General features: G+C 46.7%; 8 non-coding genes across 8 annotated transcripts; all 8 read left to right on the top strand.

The window, feature by feature from the left end:
- Positions 1-507: 507 nt before the first annotated feature.
- trnas-cga (transfer RNA serine (anticodon CGA)) lies at positions 508-589 on the top strand. Its single transcript has one exon. It is a non-coding gene; the product is annotated as a tRNA-Ser (tRNA).
- Positions 590-1,361: 772 nt separating this feature from the next.
- Positions 1,362-1,443, top strand: trnas-uga (transfer RNA serine (anticodon UGA)). The gene has a single exon. It is a non-coding gene; the product is annotated as a tRNA-Ser (tRNA).
- A 780-nt stretch (positions 1,444-2,223) lies between these two features.
- trnas-uga (transfer RNA serine (anticodon UGA)) lies at positions 2,224-2,305 on the top strand. Its single transcript has one exon. It is a non-coding gene; the product is annotated as a tRNA-Ser (tRNA).
- Positions 2,306-3,079: 774 nt separating this feature from the next.
- trnas-uga (transfer RNA serine (anticodon UGA)) lies at positions 3,080-3,161 on the top strand. The gene has a single exon. It is a non-coding gene; the product is annotated as a tRNA-Ser (tRNA).
- Positions 3,162-3,934: 773 nt separating this feature from the next.
- On the top strand, positions 3,935-4,016 carry trnas-uga (transfer RNA serine (anticodon UGA)). Its single transcript has one exon. It is a non-coding gene; the product is annotated as a tRNA-Ser (tRNA).
- Positions 4,017-4,794: 778 nt separating this feature from the next.
- trnas-uga (transfer RNA serine (anticodon UGA)) lies at positions 4,795-4,876 on the top strand. The gene has a single exon. It is a non-coding gene; the product is annotated as a tRNA-Ser (tRNA).
- Positions 4,877-5,305: 429 nt separating this feature from the next.
- On the top strand, positions 5,306-5,388 carry trnas-uga (transfer RNA serine (anticodon UGA)). Its single transcript has one exon. It is a non-coding gene; the product is annotated as a tRNA-Ser (tRNA).
- Positions 5,389-6,423: 1,035 nt separating this feature from the next.
- trnas-cga (transfer RNA serine (anticodon CGA)) lies at positions 6,424-6,505 on the top strand. Its single transcript has one exon. It is a non-coding gene; the product is annotated as a tRNA-Ser (tRNA).
- The last annotated feature ends 16,902 nt before the right edge of the window (positions 6,506-23,407 follow it).

The raw sequence follows: 23,407 nt of genomic DNA on the forward strand, positions 1-23,407 counted from the left end.
AAATGTCTAATTTATTCTCTGCCTGATCGTGTGCTGTGATAGCCAAGTGGTTTAAAAAGCTGGGCCTCAAAAGGTGGTCATCAGAAGATTAGATTTAAAATCTCACAAATTCTTTAGACCTGTTAAACAATGCTCTTGGTCATGTTTTCAAAAGGAGGATTTGGCTCAAACGAGACACCAAGATCAGGCCTGTAGTGACCTTTTCACTTTACGGGTCAAACTCCTGAGGGTCAAATGCATAGCAATGGAGGGTAGTATACAGTCCAATATTTTTTTTGTAAGATTATTTTTTTGAGAATCTTTCTGCCTTTGTTTGACAGCAATAGTCAAGACGGTGACTGGAAAGGCAGGAGAGAGAGAGGGGATGACATGCAGCGAAGGGCCTGGGCCGGATTCGGACCCAGGCAGCTGCGGTAGGGACTCAGCCTTATGTAGTGAGTACTCTAACCGGGGCGTGCCACCATAGTCCCATGTTTTGATTCATTCTCAGTAGCGACGCCGTCATGCGCTGTGATGGCCGAGAGGTTAAGGCGTTGGACTCGAAATCCAATGGGCTTCGCCCGCGCAGGTTCGAATCCTGCTCACAGCGACTTCCGCGTTTGTAAGTCTCACAGAAAGTTCTCTACAGTTCACATCTTGAGGCTATGTTGGATGTCGTCTTTAAGAGTTGTGCATTCTGTGTGTGTCAACTGCAAATCAGGATGGTCGTAAGAGTGTGAGTCTTTTGTCCTGTCACCACACTGCCCTGCTCTAGCTAAGGCTCCTGTGAATGGGATCTCGATCGTGTAAGGTTGAGTTCAAATTTGGTGATCTTTGGCACAGGAATTCGCACTGTCGACTAATAACAAAGCTGCTTTTTTGGCCTCTGACGGGCCAATTGCAAAGGAGATCAAATAGAGGACGCTTACATCTTAACCACTTTCCTACTACTGTGCCCTGGACAGAGTGATGAGCATGAAGCTGGAAACTGAAGGAGAGATGACGAATGATGTCAGCGCAGATGCCCCGCAAGTTGGGTGTTGGGACAGGGTTAGGAAGGAGTATATTAGAGGGACAGCTCAGGTCGGGCAGTTTGGATACAAACCAAGAGAGATGAGATTGAGATGGTTTGGATATGTGTGGAGGAGAGATGCTGGGTATAACGAGAGGAGGATGCTGTAGATGGAGCTGCCAGGTAAGAGGAAGGCCAAAGAGGAGGTTTATGGATGTGGTGAGGGAGGACATGCATGTGGTTGGCGCGAGAGAGGAAGAGATGGAAAGATGCTGCCGCACAGCATAGTCCGCTGATCAACCAGGACTAGTGTTTGCTAGTTAGATGTTTTTATGTGTTTTTGTCAAGACTTAAGGGATCAGGTTTCACAGCTGTGATGGCCGAGAGGTTAAGGCGTTGGATTTGAAATCCAATGGGCTTCGCCCGCGTAGGTTCGAATCCTGCTCACAGCGATTTCCACGTTTCTGAATCTCACAGAAAGTTCTCTACAGTTCACATCTTAAAGCTATGTTGGATGTCGTATTTCAGAGTTGTGCACCCTGTGGGTGTGTGTGTCAACTGCAAATCAAGATGGTCGTAAGAGAGTGAGTCTTTTTGTCCTGTCACTACACTGCCCTGCTCTAGCTAAGGCTCCTGTGAATGGGATCTCGATCATTTAAGGTTGAGTTCAAATTTGGTGATCTTTGGCACAGGAATTCGCACTGTCGACTAATAACAAAGCTGCTTTTTTTGGCCTCTGACGGGCCAATTGCAAAGGAGATCAAATAGAGGAAGCTTACATCTTAACCACTTTCATACTACTGTGCCCTGGACAGAGTGATGAGCATGAAGCTGAAAACAGAAGGAGTTATGACGAATGACGTCAGCGCAGATGCCCCGCAAGTTGGGTGTTGGGACAGGGTTAGGAACGAGTATATAAGAGGGACAGCTCAGGTCGGGCAGTTTGGATACAAATCAAGAGAGATGAGATTGAGGTGGTTTGGATATATGTGGAGGAGAGATGCTGGGTATAACGAGAGGAGGATGCTGTAGATGGAGCTGCCAGGTAAGAGGAAGGCCAAAGAGGAGGTTTATGGATGTGGTGAAGAAGGACGTGCATGTGGTTGGCGCGAGAGAGGAAGAGATGGAAATATGCTGCCACACAGCATAGTCCGCTGATCAACCAGGACTAGTGTTTGCTAGTTAGATGTTTTTATGTGTTTTTGTCAAGACTTAAGGGATCTGTTTTCTCAGCTGTGATGGCCGAGAGGTTAAGGCGTTGGATTTGAAATCCAATGGGCTTCGCCCGCGCAGGTTCGAATCCTGCTCACAGCGATTTCCACGTTTCTGAGTCTCACAAAAAGTTCTCTACAGTTCACATCCTAAAGCTATGTTGGATGTCGTATTTCAGAGTTGTTCACCCTGTGTGTGTCAACTGCAAATCAAGATGGTCCTAAGAGTGTGAGTCATTTTGTCCAGTCACTACACTGCCCTGCTCTAGCTAAGGCTCCTGTGAATGGGATCTCGATCATTTAAGGTTGAGTTCAAATTTGGTGATCTTTGGCACAGGAATTCGCACTGTCGACTAATAACAAAGCTGCTTTTTTTGGCCTCTGACGGGCCAATTGCAAAGGAGATCAAATAGAGGAAGCTTACATCTTAACCACTTTCATACTACTGTGCCCTGGACAGAGTGATGAGCATGAAGCTGAAAACAGAAGGAGTTATGACGAATGACGTCAGCGCAGATGCCCCGCAAGTTGGGTGTTGGGACAGGGTTAGGAACGAGTATATAAGAGGGACAGCTCAGGTCGGGCAGTTTGGATACAAATCAAGAGAGATGAGATTGAGGTGGTTTGGATATATGTGGAGGAGAGATGCTGGGTATAACGAGAGGAGGATGCTGTAGATGGAGCTGCCAGGTAAGAGGAAGGCCAAAGAGGAGGTTTATGGATGTGGTGAAGAAGGACGTGCATGTGGTTGGCGCGAGAGAGGAAGAGATGGAAATATGCTGCCACACAGCATAGTCCGCTGATCAACCAGGACTAGTGTTTGCTAGTTAGATGTTTTTATGTGTTTTTGTCAAGACTTAAGGGATCTGTTTTCTCAGCTGTGATGGCCGAGAGGTTAAGGCGTTGGATTTGAAATCCAATGGGCTTCGCCCGCGCAGGTTCGAATCCTGCTCACAGCGATTTCCACGTTTCTGAGTCTCACAAAAAGTTCTCTACAGTTCACATCCTAAAGCTATGTTGGATGTCGTATTTCAGAGTTGTTCACCCTGTGTGTGTCAACTGCAAATCAAGATGGTCCTAAGAGTGTGAGTCTTTTTGTCCAGTCACTACACTGCCCTGCTCTAGCTAAGGCTCCTGTGAAAGGGATCTCGATCATTTAAGGTTGAGTTCAAATTTGGTGATCTTTGGCACAGGAATTCGCACTGTCGACTAATAACAAAGCTGCTTTTTTGGCCTCTGACGGGCCAATTGCAAAGGAGATCAAATAGAGGAAGCTTACATCTTAACCACTTTCATACTACTGTGCCCTGGACAGAGTGATGAGCATGAAGCTGGAAACTGAAGGAGAGATGACGAATGATGTCAGCGCAGATGCCCCGCAAGTTGGGTGTTGGGACAGGGTTAGGAACGAGTATATAAGAGGGACAGCTCAGGTTGGGCAGTTTGGATACAAACCAAGAGAGATGAGATTGAGATGGTTTGGATATATGTGGAGGAGAGATGCTGGGTATAACGAGAGGAGGATGCTGTAGATGGAGCTGCCAGGTAAGAGGAAGGCCAAAGAGGAGGTTTATGGATGTGGTGAAGAAGGACGTGCATGTGGTTGGCGCGAGAGAGGAAGAGATGGAAAGATGCTGCCACACAGCATAGTCCGCTGATCAACCAGGACTAGTGTTTGCTAGTTAGATGTTTTTATGTGTTTTTGTCAAGACTTAAGGGATCTGTTTTCTCAGCTGTGATGGCCGAGAGGTTAAGGCGTTGGATTTGAAATCCAATGGGCTTCGCCCGCGTAGGTTCGAATCCTGCTCACAGCGATTTCCACGTTTCTGAGTCTCACAAAAAGTTCTCTACAGTTCACATCCTAAAGCTATGTTGGATGTCGTATTTCAGAGTTGTGCACCCTGTGAGTGTGTGTGTCAACTGCAAATCAAGATGGTCGTAAAAGAGTGAGTCTTATTGTCCTGTCACTACACTGCCCTGCTCTAGCTAAGGCTCCTGTGAATGGGATCTCGATCATCTAAGGTTGAGTTCAAATTTGGTGATCTTTGGCACAGCAATTCGCACTGTCGACTAATAACAAAGCTGCTTTTTGGCCTCTGACGGGCCAATTGCAAAGGAGATCAAATAGAGGACGCTTACATCTTAACCACTTTCCTACTACTGTGCCCTGGACAGAGTGATGAGCATGAAGCTGGAAACTGAAGGAGAGATGACGAATGATGTCAGCGCAGATGCCCCGCAAGTTGGGTGTTGGGACAGGATTAGGAACGAGTATATAAGAGGGACAGCTCAGGTTGGGCAGTTTGGATACAAATCAAGAGAGATGAGATTGAGAATGTTTGGATATATGTGGAGGAGAGATGCTGGGTATAACGAGAGGAGGATGCTGTAGATGGAGCTGCCAGGTAAGAGGAAGGCCAACGAGGAGGTTTATGGATGTGGTGAAGGAGGACATGCATGTGGTTGGCGCGAGAGAGGAAGAGATGGAAAGATGCTGCCACATAGCATAGTCCGCTGATCAACCAGGACTAGTGTTTGCTAGTTAGATGTTTTTATGTGTTTTTGTCAAGACTTAAGGGATCAGGTCTCTCAGCTGTGATGGCCGAGAGGTTAAGGCGTTGGATTTGAAATCCTATGGGCTTCGCCCGCGCAGGTTCGAATCCTGCTCACAGCGATTTCCACGTTTCTGAGTCTCACAAAAAGTTCTCTACAGTTCACATCCTAAAGCTATGTTGGATGTCGTATTTCAGAGTCGTGCACCCTGTGTGTGTGTGTCAACTGCAAATCAAGATGGTCGTAAGAGTGTGAGTCTTATTGTCCTGTCACTACACTGCCCTGCTCTAGCTAAGGCTCCTGTGAAAGGGATCTCGATCATTTAAGGTTGAGTTCAAATTTGGTGATCTTTGGCACAGCAATTCGCACTGTCGACTAATAACAAAGCTGCTTTTTTGGCCTCTGACGGGCCAATTGCAAAGGAGATCAAATAGAGGTGGCTTACATCTTAACCACTTTCATACTACTGTGCCCTGGACCGAGTGATGAGCATGAAGCTGAAAACTGAAGGAGAGGTGACGAATGATGTCAGCGCAGATCAAGTTTCTCAGCTGTGATGGCCGAGAGGTTAAGGCGTTGGATTTGAAATCCAATGGGGGTTTCCCCGCGCAGGTTCAAATCCTGCTCACAGCGGGAGTTGTATGTGAAGTGTAACTGTGGTGTTGAAGACGTGGTGTGCTTGATGTGTTCATCTACATCATGGAGTCACTTGACTCTCCCTGGTCCATTATACATTTATTCATCTTCCCGGTTTAACACACCCTGCATTAGTATCCACCTGCTTGGCTGGAGTGTACGGTCGGTTTGTATCTTTTCTGCATCATGTCAATCTAAATCTATAATTCCTTCTCTGCCTGACTGTGTGCTGTGATGGCCAAGTGGTTAAGACGTTGGAATTGAAAGGTCGTCATCAAAACGCTCTTGGTCAATGTTTCCAAAAGGAAGAGTTGGATCAGATGAGACACCAAGATCAAACCTGTAAACTTCTGTAATGATCTTTTCACTTTACGGATCCAAACTACTGAGTGTCAAATGCATAGCAATGGAGGTTAATATGTAGCCCAATATTTTTATTTTTTTAGCATTTTCCACCTTTGTTTGACAGCGATAGTCAAGAGAGAGACAGGAAAGGCCGGAGAGAGAGAGAGAGGGGATAACCTACAGCAAAGGGCCTGGGCCGGATTCGAACCCAGGGAGCTGCGGTAAGGACTCAGCCTTATATAGCATAGACTCTACCAGGTCAGCGACCGGGGCGCCACCCCCCTCAATTTACAGTGTTACCCCAATCACATGCTGTGATGGCCGCACCAAGAGGTGAATGCTTTGGACTTGAAATCAACTAACACGGCTTTAACATCCAATAACTGATAATAAGTAAAATAAATAAATCTTTTTTTCCCCTTTAGGCTATCACATTAATCCAATTTTTTCATGCAGTTGCTAATTTTCAAACTGTGACTGGGTGTGAGGAAACACCAACTGAGGAACACTGGAGAATCAGTTATCAAGACTTACTGATTTATTTTCGTTAGAATAAAGAACCAAGAAATCAGATGACGTCACTTTTTGACTGCAAGACAGTGAGAGATAGATGGAACTAATGGGCATATTTAGTGCATCACATGACTTCCAATCTTTAATTAATTGTCCATTTCTGCTAGACACCAAGCTGTGATGGCCGAGAGGTTAAGGCGTTGGACTCGAAATCCAATGGGGTTTCCCCGCGCAGGTTCGAACCCTGCTCGCAGCGAATCTACATCTTGGGAAGCTGCGTGTTTCTCATGTACATTTTTTGACGTCAATCTTGATAAACCGTTTCTGGAATGATCCACACAGCAAGAAACAAGGTGTACTTTAAGGCTATTTTCTCCTTAGAGAACCACTGTAAAATCAGCTCGACATATACAGAGCATCCGGAAAGTATCCACACCCCTTCACTTTCCCCACATCTTGTTATGTTACAGCCTTATTCCAAAATGGATTAAATTCCTTTTTTCCCTCATCAATCTACACACAATACCCCATAATGACAAAGTGAAAAAAGGTTTTGTAGAATTTTTTTGCAAATTTATTAAAAATAAAAAACTGAAATATTGCATGTACATAAGTATTCACACCCTTTGCTATGACCAGGGCCCTACCAAATCCACGGACCGTGAAATCAGCCTCTTCCCGTGTAATTGGCCATTGGCCGTGAAATGCGGTGAAATGCAGAATTTAAGTGCGCAACTAGTTTGAGGAAATACTGTGCTGACATGATTGACAGTTTGGATGCGCGAATAAAAGCATTCACGTGTCTAAGACTTTGATTGGTTAAATGAGCATCCGGGGTGGGCGCAATGATCATTGTTGTTACTAATGTAACGGGGGCTGTTCTATGCTGGTCAGCGTCACTCTCATCAGTAGCCCTGCGTTGTGTTCTATTTTGGGTGGGGTCCCAGGTGTTGTGGGGGGCCCTCAGTCTCTCATCATCACCATCATCATCATGATCAAGGAAGGAGGGCGGACACACAGGACTCTATTTGGCCCACCTCGCCATTTATTTTGGTTTCAAACCCTTCGACAACCGTCCAGTCCTCCAGCGGGAGCGGTGTTTCTTACGGACGTGGGGGTCGAAGTTCAACCACTGCCCGGACTCCACTCGTGTGCGTTAGAAGGAGAAACCGTCCACGGGACTCCGATGTAAGAAAGGATAAACAAGTATTTTATCCCACAGCTTGCAGTATCTTCTTACAGGGATACTCAAGGTTACGTTCTCCTCAACCAGCAAAACTGTGCTACGGTGAGAAACACGCGTGGCTCGGCTCGGTCGCTGCTTGAGACTCCTCCCACAAAACAAAAACGGCCTCTCCCGCGTTCCCTCTTCCGTGTACCCACAAGACCTCTCTCTTAAAGCGACAGTACAAGTATATGACGGTCGCTATAAAACATACATAAAAGTAAATAATGACGTAAAATAAAATGTAGTAAACACAAATAACAGCACACAGACAGGATTTGGCGATATTTCATACTCAAACAAAATAAAATAAAAACATTAATTTTAACCTGGTTACACTAGCATAGTTTGAGTTAGCTGTCGTCAGCATGTTAGCTTAGGCCCTAACGTGCTGAAGATGTGGACATCTAAAACCTCAGAAAACACGACTGCAGACGACAGAGGAATTGAGTTTGGAAAACATATTTTACACGCTGATGGCGGGAAATTATTGTGTACGAGTTGTAATATCTCCTTAGGTCACAGTCGATGAGCAACGATTCAGCGTCACTTGGAAAGTGAAACTCGTCTCAACAAAAAGAGGGCTGCCGAAAAAGAACCACAAGGTGGAACCAACATGAAGCAAGAAACAATTTCATCGATGTTTAAGAAACCAACCGAGAGCGCCGAGTCTCGACGTTTGGCGACCATGGAGCTTGTTGAGGCGTTTGCTAGTGCTAACCCTAACCCTAACCCTAACATTAGCTAGTGCTAACCCTAACCCTAACCCTAACATTAGCTAGTGCTAACCCTAGCCCTAACCCTAACATTAGCTAGTGCTAACCCTAACCCTAACCCTAACATTAGCTAGTGCTAACCCTAACCCTAACTCTAACATTGCTAGTGCTAACATACCGCTGGAGAAGCTTGGTCACCCGAAACTGAGGGACTACCTTCGACGTAATGTGAGAAATGCGGGCGGTTTACCCAGTGCAAATAAGCTCCGACGAGACTACCTTCCTAAGCTGTTTGACGCACAATTTGAAGAGGTAAAATCTATCATAAATTCATGCGAACCGTTTTCAATTATTTCGGATGAGTCCACCGACGATCAGGACGATTATGTTTTGCATGTTATTTTCGATTTCATGTCGGACAAGGCCGAAGATGTTGAGACTGGAGCTCTAACAGCAGTGCTGGCCGACTGTGCTTACTTGGATGCTGTAAACTATACCACTGTTTCACAAGCCATAATTAAAACCCTCACAAAATATGGTGCAGACTTTAACAAAGTATCTGCTTTCATTAGTGACAATGCAACCTACATGACGAAGTCATACAAATCTGTACCCCAGGGTCTCGTGCCAAATTCGGTGCATATCACTTGCAATGCCCACATTATTTCTCTGGTGAGTGAGTTGTGGAGAGCTGAGTTTCCTAGAGTAGATAAGTTAGTGAGCTACGTCAAAAAAGTGTTTAAGCGTTGTCCCAGTCGCAAACTACACTATCGGGAAAGCATTGCAGAGAAGACAGGGGAAACGGTGGGGAAAACTGCCCTTCCACCTGAACCAGTGATGACGAGATGGAACTCGTGGTTTCGGGCTGTACAGTGTCACGCAGCTCATCTGGAGCTTTACGCAGATTTTGTGGAACAGGAGCTCGCACTGACACCCCGAACACAGGCACTGACCGAACTGTTAAATCCTTTACACGATCCTCACCTGAATGAGGAGGTCAAATTCATTTCCAAAAATGCCACTAAGCTAATGGACTTGATCACTTGGGTTTGAATCTCGACATGTATTAACTAACAGCAAACTGCTTTCTATTCCTTTTATCTTTGATTTGTGAGGCGCTATGTTCTCATAATGCCACGTTTACCGCTTTGATCACCCCCCCCCCAGCAGATATGGAGGCAGGGCGATGGAGCCGTTCCCTGACAGCACACTAATTCAGGTCGAAAGACTTCATCTGGGGGGAATATGTAGATTTACACACGCACGCACACGCACAGACACACACGCACACACACGCAGGAAAACAGATGCGCACGCCGACTCGCGCAAGCACGCACACATGCAGGAGTATCGACCCACACACACGTGCATGCAGACACAGGAAGACAGACGCACACACACCTTCCGAGATTAAACACAGCGTTTGCAAGCAAGAATCAGAAATTGAAAAACACCCACCAACTCCTCCATACACCCCCCCCACACACACACACACGTCTATTCTCTGCAGCGAGAGTTTGCATTGTTAAAGACAGTCATGCCACGGTGGTGATTAAGACCCAAACGTGACTTTGCTGTGGTCTCATCGTGTCATGTTGTGTGTAGGTGTTCAGAACCCAGGCTGTGATGAGTGTCCGCGGTCCAAACACGCCTGAACGCTGGTGTCTTTCTCTACTGTCTCTGTTGGTTTCTCTGTTTTTCCTCCTGTCCTGCTTTTTCTCCGGGCTGTTGAGCTGACGGGCAACAGCAAACGACTCTCGGTGTTCAGACTGCCCCTCTCTCTCCAGTTTGGTTATCTCAAAGCATTAGCGTTAACCCACATCACATAGTCAACAGGCAGATTCGGTTATGAATCAGAATCAGAACCAGAAACACTTTGTCATTTCATTTCGTGTTTCCCCCAGCCCACAGCAGTGCAACACAGCACAAAGACAAAAACACATATCCAAAACCTACAGGAACTACAAGAGCACACATATCCAAACTAACACATATAGCTAACATAAAAAAATCACTGTCCAGGAGAGCGAACGCCAGCCAGGATGACTGTTGGAACTGCCGGTCTGCATGGGTTAGCAGTTAGCTTAGCCTGCCCCGCTTCTGCGTCCTGTCAGACCGCCCTTGGTGTTTCCTGTTGGGGCACAGCTGGGGTCAGGGCCGTGGTCCTTGGGCCCACAGGACGCTGCTGATTAAGTTCCCTCAGCCAATCCAACACCAGCCATCCCAACCAGACACCTTTGACACACCGCCCCACACTCCACACAACGACACTAAAAACACAGCGAAGGCCAGGCAAGGCCACCGCCAGACCGCCCCCAGTGTTAGCGGAACTGCCGGTCTGCATGGGCTAGCAGTTAGCTTAGCCTGCCCACATCGCCTTCGGTGTTTCCTTTTCCGGCACAGCTCCAGGCAGGGCCGTGGTCCCTGGGCCCACAGGACGCAGCAGACTAAGCTCTCCCAGCTGATCCAGCACCACTTCTCCCGGCCATCAAATGAAGACAAAACTTAGATGCAGACGTGGACAACGACGCTGCATGGACAGTACTGGGTGAGGCCGCCGTAAACGTTAATTTGCGCCGCCATCTTCCCACACCGATATTGGGTGAGGCCGCTGCAAACGTGAATTTGTGCCACCATCTTCCCACAGCGGAAGCGGATATAGAGATATTAGAGAGAAAAGTGGACACGAAGGAGGACAGTCTGAGAGAAAATCAAGGCAAATTGTTCCCAGGGGTCAACGAGGTGCTAGCTGTTGGCTGAGGGTTGACTGAGGAGGACAAGGCATGCGAGGGAGAGCGAGACCAACACAAATCGTCAAACACAGTACTCTCGTTGATTTGTCTTCCATACTGGCGAAGGTGTTTTGTCATGGTAGTAGTGCGTTCTCTCTTGCACGAAATACGTTTGGCACAGGTGCCGTACGGTGCCGACCGTCATTTTTTCAAACAAAACGAAGCCACGCTTTTGAGCCCCTGCTGTGGCCCATGATGGCGCACAACTCTACCCAGACCCATGTGCTCGCTACTCTTATTGACCTTCCCACAAAACAAAATGTATCGCTTTGGGCAGTGGGTCCAGTCCAGAAAGAGCACCAGATTGTAGCTTAGGAGACAGGAGGTCATGCATGCATTCAACTAGCATGACTATAGGCACAACTGGATAGTCAGGTCCTGGTACTGAAACTGAAACTACCATGAGTGACATTTATTTAGGAACCAATAAGCAGAATTGAAATCAAAATTTCTTAATGATTCCACTGGAACAGGAATTTTGGAACCGGTGGACCAGTGGTTAGTGCTGTTGCCTCACAGCAAGAAGGTCCTGGATTCGAACCCCAGGCCGTCCCAGGTCGTCCCAGGTCGTCCTCTGTGTGGAGTTTGCATGTTCTCCCCGTGTCTGCGTGGGTTTCCTCCCACAGTCCACAGACACTTAGGTCAGGTGGATCGGCAACACTAAATTGTCCCTAGGTGTGAGTGTGTCGGCCCTGTGATGGCCTGGTGGCCTGTCCAGGGTGTTTCCCCGCCTGCTGCCCAAGGACTGCTGGGATAGGCTGCCGCATCCCACGACCCTTAGTAGGATAAACGGTTTGGATAATGGATGGATGGATGGTATATGAAGGTGGTTATAGACCTGGAGCCAATAAGTACAAGGTCCAAGTACAACTTCTGCACTGCAGAAGTTGGTCCCCCTGGCAGTGACCAAACCTAAAACGGGTCAAATCATCCACTAAAGCCGAATGCCTGAGAGTAACATTGGGGCAAAACATGGCATTCTTTTGATTTATCTGTCCAGATGCCTCACAACAACCTGAACCTAAACAAACCGTCGTATCTACGCTTAACGGAGAGAATTGACAGAAACGTCGTAGTCAACTTCCACTTCATTCAGGGTCAGGATCATGACCCTTTGATGCATGTCATCCAGACACGACGCCGTGTGTTGGGAGTTCAGCATGGTTCATAGATTACTTGCAGCCCACAGGGGCCATCTGCCGATCACATGAGAGCGATGTTGTTATCCTTTAATGTGGTATTATGTTCTGCTGAAAGGCAAACAAAGACATTTGCTCAGTGTCAATGAAGCCTCGCCGGATGGCTAATCCTCTGCTTGACATGAGGAGCATGCCTGGTAACATATCCATCTATCCTATCTGTCCGTCTGTCTATCATCCATCCATCCATCTTGTCTAAAAACAGAATGTGGTTGCGTATGTGTGTGAATCTGTGATGTCTAGCCGTGAAACCTCACACTAATCAAATGTAAAGGGAACCTACTTGTGTATTTTTAAATAGCTAAAAAAACATGGAAAACAGAAAAGCATTGTCTCTACAGCTGGTGACCGGAGGACATTGGACCGTCAGACGCTGATAAAACCACAGCAGCTGATTTCCCTGATAACACACAACAACCTGCAGGCTCCACATGTGCAGCCTGGCTGTGCAGCACAGCGGCCAGGCGGGAGAACATCAACACCCCTTGTTCTTCTTCTTCATCCCGGGCTGTGTCCTTCCACACTAAGCCGAGCAAGTAGATTGTAGCATACGTTGTGCTGTTATATTATGTGCACTGTTATGCTCGTCCTGTATCCTGGTGTGTATGGCAGATTATGGCAGAGTGATATGACCAGCACCCTTCAGATCAGACCGTCTTCTCTTTCTCCTCGACACGAAGCGAAGTCGAGACATCCGAGGTTCAACGACGGAGACCTTTCTCGTTATTTGCTGGCGCGAACCCTGCTCGTTGTGTTTGGTGTACTGGAAACAGAACGTCTATTCCCGTCAGGGCCTACTGGTTGGAAGTGAACGCAAATTCAGTTTACAACACACAGGGATTCCCATCAAGTTGAAGCCGTTCATTGGGGATCAAGCGACCTCTTCAGGTCTCACCTGACTGCAGGTACCCCCACCCTTATACACGACACAGTGGCATGACGTCCGACAACCGGCAACCGGTCTCATATGCAAGTGCGGTGTGTGAGCATTAACTAGAGTTAAAATGGCCATGTGTGCCGTCCACAGAGGCCTGGGGAACAGATCACGGCATTGTAAGATGGTGTCAGATGCATAATGACTGAAACCAACGACCCGTTCCATGTGCAAATATGGGGGCGACCATTAACCAGAGTTTCGATTGCCATGTGCACAATTCCTGTCTTTGGGTGGTTTCCTCCCTTTTCTCCCCAATTGTATCCAGCAGATTACTCCACTCTTCCGAGCCGTCCCGGTCGCTGCTCCACCCCCCTCCGCCGATCCCGGTAGGGCTGCAGACTACCACATGCCTCCTCCCATACATGTGGAGTCGCCAGCTGCTTCTTTTTCACCTGACAGTGAGGAGTTTCGCCAGGGGGATGGAGCACGAGGGAGGATCATGTTATCCCCCCCCAGTCCCCGAACAGGCGCCCCGACCGACCAGAGGAGGCGCTAGTGCAGCAACCAGGACATATACCCACATTCGGCTTCCCACCCGCAAACATGGCCAATTGTGTCTGTAGAGACACCTGACCAACCTGCAGGTAACGCAGGGATTCGAACCAGCGATCCCCGTGTTGATAGGCAACAGAATAGACCGCTACACTACCCAGAAGCCCCCCCCCCATGTGTACTATGCACAGAGGATTGGGGAATAGTTGCAATCACAGCATTGTAAGATGGTGACAGATGTACTCTTAGCCCCCCCCCTCGTTCCCTCTTCACATAGATGGCCTCTTTGACTCCCCAGTCAAACCAGCGTTCCTCCCTATCAAGGATGTGCACATCCTCATCCTGTGGCCTGTAGATGGGTGTAGACTGTGGAGTCCTGGCCTGACACGTCAGCTCTTCTGTGTCGTGCCATCACAGTGATTCAGAGTCACACAGCATCAGTTACTTGTGGCTGTTTCTATCTGGGTTTCCAGACAGTGGACGTAAAGCTTCCTTAGTATGGACATATAGACAGAGTTAGTGCCACGCTCGACACTTTTACCTAAAATGGGAACTGACGGCCTCAGCCCAGCAGTGTTAGAGACATGCTACGTCCATTTAGCTGCACACAACCCCCACAGCAATTAAGCTAAATGGGTGCCCAAAACATATTGCGGCTGCATCCGCGAACCCAAAGCCCCTCTGAAACTCTGAAGATCGCCGGGTCCATCAGTGAAATTGCACCGCGGCACACTCGCTTATCCAAACACACAAAAACATGGACATGAGCGCATGACATGTCAACAGGAAAACCCACAGAAAAGATGATCGGCCTTGTAAACAGCAGCTGTTCGACCCGTGTTGGGGATTCGTAATCCCGTCGTCAAACAGGGCAGGCGTGTCATCCGTCAAACAGGTTTTCTTCTGTTTACAGCCGAAACAAAATGTCAGTTAGTTAATTTCACTGAAGACTAAGATGTGTCCAGTAATTTGCTGCATTGGCCTCAGTACTTAAAATAATGCTGTGGTTTGTTGGGGGGGGGGGGGACACCAACGCGAGAGATACCAGCAAACTGAACAAGCTGGTGAAGAAGGCTCAGTAATGGGGGCTGACCTGGATGACCTGGAGGCGGTTGTGGAGGGGAGGATGAGGAGGAAGATGGCTGCCGTCTTGGTGAATTCCTCCCATCCCCTCCGTGACGACATAGTGGGGAGGAGGAGAACATTCAGTTACAGACTCACTGCCCCCCAGCAAACCACGAAACGCCCCGGCCAGTCTTTTGTACCAAAAGCCGTCAGGCTCCACAACAAGGCCCACCCCCTGCCCCAACCTCGCCCCCCCTCTTCCTACCCCCCCTCCTCCACTTCCCGCGCAAGGACTGACTAGGACTAACTCCTTGACCCTCTGACCCCTGCACAAGAACTGACAAGGACTGACTCCTTGACCCTCTGACCCCTGCACAAGGACTGACAAGGACTGACTCCTTGACCCTCTGACCCCTGCCCAAGGACTGACAAGGACTGACTCCTTGACCCTCTGACCCCTGCACAAGGGCTGACAAGGACTGACTCCTTGACCCTCTGACCCCTGCACAAGGACTGACAAGGACTGACTCCTTGACCCCCTGTCCCCCGCATAAGCACTGACTTGGACCAACTCCTTGACCTCTACAGACCGCCACTGAGCCCTCTGACTTATGATTAGGCTGACTTGACCTAGCTACCCACCTGACCATACCATATGTTGCATATTGTACATGGTGTAGGGTTTTACAGTGTACAAGCTGCTACTGTTCTCACATTGCATATTACATATGACGTATTACCTTGCACGCTGCACATTGTGTACTGTTTAAAACACACAAGTTGCTATTTATCTATGGAACTGATGATAGAGCATACTGCTGGTGGAGTGTATATGCTGTACTGTTCTGATCCCGAGGTGACTGACATCTACTATCTATCTATCTATCTACCTCGGTTACTCCACCCTGTTGATGTCTTTTTTTACCCTCTTTGCTGCTATCTACACCTGAATTTCCCTTCGGGGGTGAATAAAGGCTATCTTATCTTAATACTCTATTTTATTCCTCCCCCAGAATCTTAAAATCTAATTCTCCTGCGAAGAAAAATGAAAAATCTGTCATTATGGTGAGATTGCTTTACCAAATTTTAATCTAAAATTACTTGTTTGCTTTATTAAGAGTCGTTTTCTGGATTCTATCCGTATTCTCAGGGAGAGTGTGAAGTACTGGAGAAATGTGGAGATGCTTCACTTCTCCATCAGACGGCAGAGGTGTGGGCTTGTTGTAACTGAATTTAGAAGACTGAGTATGAGGCTGAATGACGTGCATGTTAGAGCCAGCTTGCTGGTTTAGTGCCATGTTTCATATTTCATGTATTCTGCTTGCATTTCTCTATTGTTATGCAATATGTATCATTCTATGCACTATGCCTCTGCATGAAACTGGGTTCTTGATGGCAGTTCCCTGTATTGCCCAGTAGGTGGCTCTACCTGTCAGAGCGGAAATGCATTGCCTATCTACTATATAATGGGTGAATCCCAATTCCTATCTTAACCCTCAGTCTCAAAAATGCGCGCTCCCGCGACGTGCTAGCGCTATCCCAATTCTCAGAGTGTTAAGTTGAGGGACAAGATTGAGGGCCGCACAGCCCTCAATTTTAAGATTTCCCCACACCTCCCTCGGCAGTAAGTGCTATCCCACAATGCCTTGCGTGTCAACATTCAAAGCAAGATGGCGGCGAACTCCGCCAAGATGGCGGCGAACACCGGCAAGAAGCTATAAATGTAAGTGTTTTCTTTGTTAATAGAGATCCAAAAATGACGAAGACCACCGTATTATCTTGGTTTAATGTCATTTTATGGATTATATACCTCTGTGTAGCATAACATTTATTTTTATTTTTACGATATCCGTGCCGGGTGCGGACACGCGATATATTGCTAGTGTAAACTACTAATAAGACCCGTTAGCCCCCTAGCTAACGGGTCTGACCCTTTAGCCGAGCGGTTAGTGACGTCGCCTTGTGGTGCAGTACACCCCGTATTGAATCCCGCACCGGGCAAGAAAATAACCGGTTACATTATCCTCGTCTTACAGAAGTCATGTTTCTCGACGTTAATGTAGCTATTAAGTCGTTTTATCAACATACAGCCTACATGACATGTTTGCACCGACATTTGTTATAAGATGGCCGAGCTAGCGGCGTCTCCTGTAGCCGTAGAGATGGATATCTAACGATAGTTACAGCGGTTGTTTCGCTTTAACGTTAACGAAAGGCCGTGTTATGCGGTGACTTTAAGCTGAATATTGTGGTATTTATACGGGTTATTTGGTTGAATATCAACTCATAACGAACTCAACGAACTTATAAGCAGTGGCGCCCCCAAGGGGTGGCCAGGGGTGGCCACGGCCACCCTGATACTATCCCTGCCCCCCCCACTGGCCCCCCCAGCCACGAGTCGCATATGCAGAATATGCTTCTGATTATGCATAATATGCTTCTATCTGATATCTTACATTAGGTGCTGTTCATTTAAATCAATACTGTATATTTTTCTTAACTCTCATATTGACAGTTTTCCACTAGCCTATACAGTATACTACAACAGCATCATAGAATTCCTGAAATTCAGTCATGGCTTTTGGTTTTGGTGTGCCACCCCAAGTGGACCAGCAACAGCCGGTCAGTGCTGCAGTCAGTTGCAGAAGAGCACCGGACAAGGGACTCGAAAGAGCTGAATCTGGACAGAGATGAGCTTCCAATGGAGTGAGCCCTAGGGCTACTGTGGTGTGTGGTAACAGACTCCTTTAAATTCAAGATGGTGAAGAAGGAGCAACCGCATACCAGGCGAGGTATGCTGTCCATCGTGAGTTCAGTGTACGATCCCCTGGGCTTCCTTAGCCCAGTTACACTGCCTGCCAAGTCCAAGTATAGGAGCTGTGTAGAAGAGGGTGCAGCTGGGACGATGACATTCCCAAAGATATTGCACACCAATGGACAAGATGGCTGGAGGAACTGGAAAAAATGACGTCATTCAAAGTCAACAGATGCGTTAAGCCTAAAGACTTTGGATGCCCCACTCGTGCAAAATTACATAATTTTTCTGACGCTAGTGAACATGGATTTGGCACTGTTAGATCTTAGGCTGCAGAACAGCAGGAACACTATCCATGTTTCATTCCTCCAGGGGAAAGCGAGAGTCACACCTCTGAACTGACAGCTGTGGTCCTGGCAGTCCGAGTGGACCAGATGTTGAAGACTGAGCTTCAGCTGCCGTTGGATCAATCAACATTCTGGACAGACAGCATGTCAGTGATCAAGTACATAAGAAACGAGGACAAGCGCTTTCATACCTTCGTCGCAAACAGGGTGTCAACCATTAGAGAAATGACTGATGTGCCTCAATGGAAGTACATCAACGCCAGAGACAACCCCGCTGATGACGCATCCAGGGGTATGAAAGCTGAAGAACTGCTGACTGGTGACAGATGGATTGAGGGCCCAAAGTTCCTCTCTCAGCCTGTGGATGAATGGCCTACTTATACAGCAGACTGCATTGTTGCCAGCGATGATCCAGAGGTCAAGAAGCCTGTTGTCATGAACACGATCATCACAGACACACCTAATGCTACAGAACAGCTTGTTACTTAATTCTCCGATTGGAAGAAACTCAAGACAGCTGTGGCATTGTTTCTAAAGGTGAAGAGGACTCTTCTGGAGCTGGTAAAAAGGAGGAAGGAGTTGCAGGCTGTTAAGGTCCATGAGAAGGATACACGTGGTTCTTCCAGGCACATTGAGGCAGAGATGGAAAAGGCCAAAGGAGCCCTGAGAGGGCAGACCTTGTCATTGGATGACCTATTGGAAACCGAAGTTTCCATCATTCGATACTGTCAGCAACAAAGGTTCCAGAAGGAAGTAGCTGCATTATTAGCTGGAAAATCAGTTGCAAGGGACAGTGTGATCTACAAGCTGGACCCACGATTGGATGATGGCCTTTTGAGAGTTGGCGGACGACTGAGTAGAGCGGCGATGCCTGAAGAAACGAAACATCCGCTCATTCTGTCTAAAGATCAGTACATCTCCACGCTCATTCTGAGGCACATCCACGAACAACTGGGGCACAGTGGAAGAAATCATACACTGTCGAAGCTTCGCAAGAAGTTCTGGATCACAAACGCCAATTCGGCTGTGAGGAAGATCATTGGAAAGTGCTGCTTTTGCAGGCTCCACTGTGCAAGGGTAGGAGAACAGAAGATGGCAGATTTGCCCAAGGAAAGACTTCTGCCTGATTTACCTCCCTTCACAAACGTTGGAGTTGACTACTTTGGGCCGTTTGAAGTGAAGAGAGGCCGATGTATGTGTAAGCGCTACGGGGTGATTTTTCCCCTGTTTCTCAAGTAGAGCTGTCCACTTGGAAGTGGCGCCATCTCTGGATACCAATGCATGCATCAACGCCATACAGAGATTCATCTGCAGAAGAGGGCAGGTATCCCAGATGAGATCTGACAATGGAACGAACTTCGTGGGAGCGGAGCGAGAGTTGAAGGAGGTTCTTGCAGCTCTGAATCAGGAACGGTTGAAGGGAGCCTTGCTGCAAGATGGAATTCACTGGAGTTTCAACCCACCAGGAGCATCACACCACGGAGGCGTGTGGGAGCGAGTTATCCGCATGGTGAGGAAGGTTCTTACGTCTGTTTTGCATTTGCAAACTCTGGATGACGATGGTTTGCACACTGTCTTGTGCCAAGTGGAGGCAATATTAAACGACCGCCCCATCACCAAACTTTCTGACGATCCTAACGATCTTGAACCACTCACTCCCAACCATATTCTCCTGATGAAAGGCAAGCCAGTCTTACCGCCTGGGCTCTTTGTGAAGGAGGATTTGTATGTGAAGAGGAGGTGGAGGCAAGCTCAGTATATTTCTGGACTTTTCTGGAAAAGATGGGTACAGGAGTACCTCCCTCTCCTTCAAGAACGGCAAAAGTGGAGTCAACCCAGGAGAAATTTTGTACCTGGAGATATCGTCGTTGTGGTCGACTCTGCAGCTCCTCGAGGTTCTTGGCTCCTCGGCAGAGTTTTGGAGACCTTCCCAGACAATAACGGCTTGGTGCACACAGTGCGTCTTAAGACCAAATCTAATGTGTTGGAGCGACCAGTAACCAAGCTTTGTCTTTTGCACGAGGCAGCAGTTTCACAGACTTGAGACTGTTATCGCAATATGGTTCCCTATGGCACACGTTGGCTCTTTGCTTGCATTTACATGGTGTAATTGTTACGCCTGCCAACATGTAACAATTAGGGGCCGGCGTGTTAGAGCCAATTTGCTGGTTTAGTGCCATATTTCGTTTATTTTGCTTGCATTTCTCTATTGTTATGCAATATGTATCATTCTATGCACTATGCCTCTGTATGAAACTGGGTTCATGATGGCAGTTCCCTTTATTGCCCAGTAGGTGGCTCTACCTGTCAGAGCGGAAATGCATTACCTGTCTATATAATGTGTATGGTCCTGATTGACATTCAGGTGTGTTTGTTACCGGCGAGGGCAAACAGGTTTTTGACCGTCACGTCATGTTGTTTGTTGTGCACTTGTCAAGGTAGTAACGTTTGCTTTAGCTCTTTCATGCAATTGTGCATCGGATATTTTTGTGGTGTAAATAAATACACTTGTGGAGTATTATTGCAACGGGCCTTGTGGAAATTCAATCATTGATCTCACAAGTGGCCTACTTCAACACGCCTCCTCATGGCTTGTAGGTTTATTGTTTTTTGTCCCAAGTAATTCAAGCCATTACAGTGCACATGGACTTTATGTTTTGCAGTGGCAGAAAACCCACCATAAATCCAGTTGGTTGAATCTTGCATTGAGTATCATAATCTATATTTCTGTTTGCCTTCTAAAACCTGACAATACACTGCCAGGCTTTGGATGATGTATTTCATGTTCAAAATATCCTTTTGCTTCCAAAATGTTTCTTTTTGAAAAATAAGTTAAATTATTCCTGTCATCTAAGTTTAAATCTGAATATTCGTGTTCTTTAGAGCCTCGTTTTGCATCTGTAAAGTAACAAATATTCATGTCAAAATTAAAAGTAAAGACTGACATCCTTTACTGCTTGAGCAGCTCCACGGGGGGGGGGGGCTGGGTGTTCAGCCTCTTGTTAGGACCTTTTAAAAGGGACTTTATGACGTGGTCATTATGAAAAGCTCCCACAAAACCCCTAACATTACAAATAAACCAACAAACTCATGGGTAAATAAGTAAATAAATAACAGAAATATGCACGATCATATTAGCCAATAGTGATGGTGGAGAGGTTTTTGCAGTGCGCACCGCAGACATTCGGTCAGGGGATCTGTCTGTAAGGACGTTTGCAGAAGGTGTGACTGCAGAATCCCACACCGTCCTGTGGAGTGACATCCACCACAGACACACAGCTTTCATAACAGCAAGACAGCCTCTATCCATCCATCCATTATCCAAACCGCTTATCCTACTCTCTCACAGGGCCAGACAGCTTCTAACACGGTCAAATACTATGGGCAAATAAACGGGCAGGCAACACCACTGCAGACCCATCACACCCTGGTCACAATCTGTTCCAACCCGCTCCCCTCTGGTGGGCGCTACAGAGCACTGTAACCCAAAACAAAGTGGTATTATTGTCTACCCCCGGTGCCCTCCCTTTTAGTTTAGTTAGCTACACGAGTATCCAGCGGCCAGCGACAGTAAAGTACAGTATAAAGTACAGTACAGAAATACAGCAAAGTTAGTGAGTTTCAGTAATTGTAGTTTTGGGTTTACTGAGCTAGCGTAGTGTAAACTACTAATAAGACACGTTATTCCCATCTAACGGGTCTGACCCTTTAGCCGAGCGGTTAGTGATGCCGCCTTGTGGTGCAGTACCCCCCGTATCGAATCCCGCAACGGGCAAGAAAATCACCGGTTACAGTAGGTTTGTATCCCCCGCTACAGCTAGTCTATGTAGTAGTTGCTAGCTCACTGCGCACCCGTAGGTTCTAAAAGATATATTCCATGTTAGGATGTCCTGCACAATTCCTTGATTTAAGCGCTAAATTAGCAAAGGTGATGCCTTATAAACTGTTATAGGCTGACGTGCAGTTTATGCCGTCGTGTGTTTGGCCGTTTGTGTTGATCGTCCAACGCGGACTCCATTTTGTTATTCTCCATCTCTCCAGCAGATGTCGCCATTGTATCGTTATATGATGGTAATGGGCCTACTCTAAATGTATGTCGCTTGAGGCCACCGTTTCTGATATTGTAAAGCTATTGTTATGTTGAATAACTCAGAACCACTGAATGTATGGACATACCTTTATTATGTTTACTAGAAGAACCCCGCAACAATGTAGCGGTTTGGTTCTCCACCCGTCTAAATCTCCCTCCTCTTCATCCTGCCAGCTAACCGCCTTCCCCCTGCCCCTAAACCCCCCCCCACTCCAACTCCCTCCCCCCAAATGCCCAGAATCATCTGAAATGCCGAGAAAAGTGGTTTTTAGCCATTTTTAGAAAATGCATATTTTGCATAATTATGCATAATCATTAGAATTATTTTAATTTTCTGCTATTTTTCTGGTCCTCTCTGGAACAATACCTACCACCTCCAAAAAAAATGGGGATCATAAGTGCATTTTTACAAAAACGCATATTTTGCATAATGCCAAAACATTTATGTCCCAGAAATTTTTTTTTATATAGGTGAAAAAAAATCAAAGATGCTCAGAATCACCTGAAATGCCGAGAAAAGTGGTTTTTAGCCATTTTTAGAAAAATGCATATTTTGCACATTTATGCATAATTATGCATAATTTTAATTAATGTTCTGCTGTTTTTTATAGGTGCCCCTGTTCATCCCCAATAACCTCCAAAAAGAATCAAGGCCCCAAGTGCTTTAGTTTGGCCGTTTATAGACTCTCACACAGACACACACCACACACCAGACACACATTGTGAAAATACAGGAGTAGATTGGGAGCCCTACTCATATCCTGTAATGTTGCAATGCTAGTGCCTAATGGCAATTCCCTTTTTTGTTGTTGCAGAAATGCTGGATTTCAATACAGTTCAGACAAACGAAGTTCATGTCTCCTCTTCATTCCTTTGCTCTGACCGACACGCCATCCTGTTTACTCTCTATCTGAGACAAACTAGCCCTTCCAAATTATCCCACTAACAAGGTCCAACACCTCTTATACTGTGTTCAGTGAACCGAGCAGCCGTCGCCTTGCAGGAACAAAACAGGCTCACGTGGTCATCATTATATGAGCTATATAACTCTGAAATATGTGTCCATTGCTGATCCTTCCACTAAATAGCAAATTGATTACAATGTAAAAAAAACAAAACAAAAAACAAAAAAAACTCGTTTTTACCGTAATAAATATGGTAGAACGTTTTGTACTGTGACAATAAAACGTTATGAGTACTGCTGATTTTATGGTTAGGGTTGGAGTTTAATTCCGCTGTCCATATTATCAACTTGCATTTTTACGGTAAAGTGAGGGAATCAAACTCCAGCCCTAACCATAGAATCAGCAGTACTCGTAATGTTTTGCCGTCGCAGTAGAAAAAGTTCTGCCGCATTTATTACGGTAAAGTTCTGACGACCGCAGCTGCCAGTTGTTTTTCCCCATAAAAAAAGTTTTTTTTACAGTGTACCTGTCCGCATTCACTTTTGCCCTGAACCCAACGAGATGTACACTGTAAAAAATGCTGTTTTTTTCCACAGTGTACCTATTGGTGATTGTGCTTACTGATGATGACGTCT

Source organism: Lampris incognitus, chromosome 14 (assembly GCF_029633865.1).
Source record: "Lampris incognitus isolate fLamInc1 chromosome 14, fLamInc1.hap2, whole genome shotgun sequence".
Lineage (NCBI taxonomy): Eukaryota > Metazoa > Chordata > Actinopteri > Lampriformes > Lampridae > Lampris > Lampris incognitus.